The sequence below is a fragment of the Protopterus annectens genome, chromosome 17.part0, assembly GCF_019279795.1.
Source record: "Protopterus annectens isolate FY-2018-M chromosome 17.part0, PAN1.0, whole genome shotgun sequence".
NCBI classification, from domain to species: Eukaryota; Metazoa; Chordata; order Ceratodontiformes; family Protopteridae; genus Protopterus; species Protopterus annectens.
In genome coordinates this window covers 593,690,914-593,697,178 of record NC_056751.1, presented here as the reverse complement: position 1 = coordinate 593,697,178, position 6,265 = coordinate 593,690,914, and positions in this window count along the sequence as shown.

Here is a 6,265-nt window from a genome sequence, read left to right as displayed (position 1 = left end):
TCACAAATTTTAAAAAGCTAGATATACTGAAAGGGGGTGGGCACTTTGTATTCTGGTTCTATGGAATGCAGTGGGATGGCCAATAAATTTAAGTAGCTGAAGGGGAGTGATACACAAAATGATTAGTGCTTACTCACAATAGTCAATGAAAGAGGAGAGGGAAGGAAATATGTAGTCAAATTACCATAAGGGGCAGGAAACAGAAAGATGGTTGGGTTAAAAAAAAATAACAGTGATAGGGTGGGACGGTGGGGGAAATTAATTTCTGTGCAACTGACAAGAGAGACAGCTGTGATCTTGTTAATAGTTTAAATATTGCAATTAAAAGTAGAACACAAGTAAAACACACTGTAAAGAAAATAAACCACAGTATACAAAATAGAAGAATGCAATGTACAATGAAGCAATGCAAAATACAAAACAGCACAGACAAACTAACCTTTCCCTAACAGCAATCCGTGGCAGAGTCTGAGTAAGCCTTCTGTATTCTCCAGTACCACAGCAATGTATTCATCTGAGCTGCACCTGAAATTGTTCAGCTGTGATCAGCACAGTTCCCTGGTAAAAATGTAAATAAATAAACTAAAACTAATTTCTGCCAGTTATATCTGCATTCCCATCTTTTCAATCACCACCCAAAGCTCATGCCCATAAGTGAAGACAGAAAGATAGACCGACTGGTAGGCTGAAAACTTTGTCCTATGACTCATTTCTCATTTCAACACCATTTTCTCTATGGGCAAAAAGGCTATCATTAGAGATATGTCCAAAAGGCAAACTAGAAAGACTATCCCATGAGAAGGGTCCAAGGATGACTTATTTAGGTATAGTTTGAAACCCAGGCTGCAAAGAAGATACATTGTAAATTCCAGATGCATTGTGAGTTCTTGTCTGGAAGAAACTGAAATTAGGCAATGATGCAGGCAAAGATATATACGGATGCCTCAGTCTGCAAAAAGCTATGACTGGAGTAAGGTACTTTGTGAAGACTCTTGGGGCAGTGCAGAGATCACAGGGATAAGAAGTAAACTGAAAGGGCAATCCCAGGGCATAGAACCTAAAAAAAATTCTATGTTTTTTTTTTTTTTTAATTGGGATGTGTGAATAAGCATCTTTGATAACTTGAGCATCTTGAGTGACAAGAATATCATTGGCTGACAGGAAGGTGAAGAGTATTTGCAAAATCAGCATTTTGAATTTTGGAACAAACAAACTTCTTGCTAAGAAATGTGTTCAGATTGGAAAGATCCAAAATGGATCTTCAAGTGCCTTATTTTCTGGGTCCCAAAAAAGTCTGGAGTAGAACTGGCTGAATATCCCCTCAAGACAGAAGTTTTGAAGTAATCTGAGGCAGAAGATGAATTAGATTCATTGGAGGAACAGCAGTTTCAGACTGAATGGGAGGAGTTGTTCGCTGAAGTCTGTAACCTTGATGAATGATATTCAGCACCCAAGAGCCTGCAGTTATTGAGTTCCAAACTGGAAGAAATGGGGAGAGATTGCCTGCTATTTTGGAAGTAAGTCAAGGATGGGAAGTGGGAAGGATAAAAGGCAAGGACAGGCCAACATTTATCTTTTGAAAGGAGGGCCCTTGAGACTGATCTCCTTTCTTTTTAGAATCACATTGATATTTTTCTTATACTGTTGCTTGGCAGATTTTTGATGACTGGATTTAAAAGGGCTTTTGAAATAAAGGTCCTGGATTACAATGATAATTTCACTGGTACTTGGGAATGGGAGACAAACATTGTTGCTTGACTACTTGTATTAATTTACATTTCTCTTCCGGCTTTTTATATACCTCAGCTGAGGAATTAGCAAATAACATACCCTTTTAGAGAGGAACATTTAAGAACTGAGCCTTTATGTCTTTGTGGAAATTCCGTAGTCTAATTCAGGCATTTTTACACATGACAGTTCTAGTAGCTGCAGCTTTGCATACAGCATTTATAGCATCATGACCACCTTTTATAGAGTGTTTAGTGACGTGGATAACAGAATTAGCCATCTTCAACAAATTTAGCCTTAGAGTTGGAGAGGTTAGCAATAGAGAGTTGCTTATTTGCAAAAATTATCAAAAGATATTTTAGCATATGGGTTTGGCAATTTATTGCCCTAAAATCCAAAGCACAGGAACTGTAAACTTTTTGTCAAGCCTATAAAAGACATGACTATCCTTGTTATTTGGGATAGGACTGGCCATAGAAAAGAGTTTACTACTTCTGCCCCATCCAAAGAAATAATGGTAGCATCTGCAACATAGTTCTTACAGAGAAGCTATCAGATTTTCTTGGAGCTGGAGATTGGGAATCTGGAGAAACTGATGCTGCATTGAATACATTCACTTGAGAACCGAAGACTGGTGGAATAGCCACAGGCTTGGGTGCATCCATGCTGAGGAGTTTAAATTACCTGCTTTGTGAGTCTGACACCTCTTTACCTTCCCACTCAAAGAAGACTTTCATTTTAGAGATGGTATTTTCAAATGAGATTTCTTCATTAGGGGAATCTGAGGAAAGTTCATCATCAGTTTCTGAGTCACAAGCAGTGGGAAAAGAGATTTGTGAGGAATAGTCCACACATTCCTGCTTGGATTCAGAAAGAATTTTCTCTTTTGAGGAAGAAGGAGCTTTCTTTCATTTAACAGGGGTGGAAGCAGTAGAAAGTGGAAAGGATGGTTAAAGGGACTGGATGGCATTAAATAAGCTATGAGCAAAACCAAACCAATCCTTCTGGGACCCTTTATGAGTGGAGAGAGTAGAAGGAGGAGACAGGTTCTTTGTGTTCTGGGCGCACTTCTTGGGAGCCTGGAGGCATATGGTCATAAGAGAAGAATCTATAGGTCTGATTTCCATAAGTGACCCACCAACATCTTCTGTCACCAGTACTTGACATATGCCTCCCTCACTCTCAAACACGATAAAGAATGGCTCTCCCTTCCTAGATTGTTCTGTTAGACAAATGGTCTGAAGGGGTTTGTCAGATTCTTGGGCCATAGTGATCTCTGAAGGGAAAGCATTAGTGGGCCCAGGAAAAGCAGACTGATGGTCTAAAGGCTGCATAAGTACTTCAGCAGAATCACCAGCCTCAGACTACAAACCAGAATAGGATATCTGGGATCAATCACTGACCTTTCTTGTTAACTTCTTTTTCTTTTTAGGCTAATTTGGGGAGATTCAAGGCTGGCAAATCAGACAACATGTTCTCTCACACCAAATCTTTCAGGTGTTTATTTTCAAGAAACATTTGAGACAATGGAACATCACATTCTTCAGTGAGGCAAAAACATGTAACTAGAATTTGTATCCTTATTGGGAATTTAGCAAAATAATATTTGCTCTTGCTGACAAACATAAGAAAAAGTTACTGAAAAATCTTTAGTAAGAAGGAAAGAAAGCTCCGCAATTGGGTACTTATCTGGCTGATGTCTGTGTAGATGAATCTGACTCCTGGTACTACGAGTTGCTAAGCTGACAAAAGTCTGTTTGAGAATACTAATGGCAAGAAAACATTCTGATTTTTGGCATATTCATACATTTTATACTACAATGAATTAATGGACATGCTCCACCTCAAGAAATCCAAATCCCTTAGAGCTACACGTTCTAGAGACTTAAACCTGAGCACAGAAATAAATAGGACATGCTGGAGGGACAGATTCATATCCCAGAGACTCCCATCACTCTGGAACAAAATCCCGTCCAGGTTAGGCAGAGCCCCTCACTGACCCTCTTCAAGAGAAATCTTGACGAGTGGATGGGAGATCGAAAGTATACCCTTGGGATCTCTTCTGGGTCCCTGCTAGACAGAGGCACAATAAACTAACTGTAAAGGGACTATATTCTGTGACCTACTGTTCATAGGCACAGTTTACAAATCTAAAAGGGTGGCGAAAGCCAAACACACTCTGGCTAGGCTTATAAATGCCCTAGGGCAGATAGCCTAGTATCAACCTATGAACCTATGTACTCTTACACTGAAGATATGTGGGTGGTGCATGAGGAAGGAGTCTGAAGCTTTGTAGACTGGGAGGATATACTGTGTTCTTGGCAGGAAATGTCCCAGATTGTAAAGGCTACTGCAACAGTGAACTAATAAACATCACCAATGTATTATTTTCCTGGAGCAAGGCCAACGTTAAGGAGTGACTATGTAGGAAATTGCTTAGGGTGCTATAGGACATAGGAGCACCTATTTGAGTTAAGGCGATTCTAAATAAGAATTTATAATAATGTAAAATTTACTTTATTTCACTTGCAGCTGCTCACACTGTGGTAATGACAGAGCTTTTCTTACGAATAACCATACTGTGATGAACTGTTAATTTCTACAAGCAACCAATATCACCCCTCAGCAACCACTTGACATACTTTTTTTGTCATGTGTAAACCTAAATGCTGTTCCTTCACTGCTTCTACTGTCTGAGAGTGTCCTACACTAATCTCTCCACTAATTACCTTTGCACCCCCTTAACTGGTGCTGAGTGGTGATCAGTTTATGAATGGCCATTCTTCCTCATCTTCCTATTACTGGAGCGATAGAGGTCCTAAAAACACAAATTTTGGAGAATGTTTGCAGAAGTGTTACTGCTGTTAATGGTGGAGGACTATTAAACTTTATCAGGTAAGCGTCAACAAAGGGATTTTTTTTAATTATTTATTATTAAATATTAATATAACTGCTGTTTGGCAGAACGTCATAAATATTATAAAAGTATGTAGCAAAACTGTAATACAAACTCAAAAACAAATTGGAGTTATGTTGAAAAGAAAAAATAAGCAGCCTGTTGGGAGTGTGGTAACTTATTCACAATACAGCAAACATAATTTTCTTCATTCGAGGGGGTGGGGTTAACTCAGTAAAGATCTGTTTCTTCTTTCAAAGCACAGGGAGATTAGCTATGAAGATTTGCATTTTAACATTTGTTTTACATTCTTTTCAGTACTGTTTGAAAATCAGAAGTAGAAACTGCACAAAACAGAGGCAAAATGTTGTACAGTTGTTACTCTCTAGAGTCAGGAAAATTATGTGTATGTAATAATTTTCCCCTGATTTCTAATATAAGAGATTCGAGATGGGACTTCTGAAAACAAAGAAACAACTACTTCTTCTATAGGCTCTCTCAAGTAGATGGTACATTATAGCATATTTTCAAGTAAGATGATTAATGTATGTTGTGTTTATAGTACACTGTCACAGTGTTTTTGTCAGTCAGTTTTGCCTTGCTACTGAAAAGTGCACATGAATTGCCAAAAAACTCTTCACCATCATATAGCTCTATTATGACTCTCTCTCTTTCCTTCTGTCTCCCTCTGTATGACTTTGCATAGGATACTGAGCAAGCTGATGGGCCTACAATTCTTTTAAGCTTTATATGAAATCATTTTTGAATCGGTACCGGCATGGCCTGTTTCCTTACGTCAAGGAAGTGTCTGTGTGCTAATATGTTGTTTACCATGATTGATAACAGTATAGTTAGCCATTCTTTGATCCTGTAAATGAAACCACCAGGTATGTCGTCTGATTCCATGGAATCTAAGTTTTTTTATATAACTTGTGACAGCAGTTATCATATCTGTAGTTAAAGAAGGGATGTGAGCCCTATCTGTGTTGCACACTGACATTCATCTTTGCTTATTGTGAAGTCTGCACAAATTTTTTCCTGCAAGTGCCTTTGCTGTGTCCTGTAGCTGGGTGATAACTTCCTTGTTTATTGATAACATATTTGCACGTTTTCCCTTTCAATTCTCCAATGTAATTAAAAGAAACATATTGCTTTTAACCTTCAGCGTCAAGTTTAGTTAGAGGTAGAAGAAATTATAAGAAAAGTAGTTTTAGTACTTAATTGATCTACGTTTTTTTTAACAAAGATATTTTCTGAAAGCTAAGTAGTGCCTATTTTCCTACTGTATGCTCATGTGGGTGCTATTCATAAATGCTAAAGTACAGCAGAATTTGTAGGTATGCAGTAAGTCTGTGTACTAAGCCCATACCAGTTCAGAAAGATCAGTACACAATGGGGCAAAACCACTGTCTAAGACTAATAATGTATGCACACAATACATGCTCAAATCACTCCCCTGCTATCTGCATGCATTTCAAAGAGCCAGCACCAATGGAGTAATAGCTGGTCACAATGAGGTCACTGATGGGAAAGCAACCACATGCCTACAAATGGTGCTGCACTCCTCGGCAGAGCGATCTCTTTGTTGCTAGCATACTGAGCACAGTATGCAAATTAACACTAGCACAGTAAAACAAATAA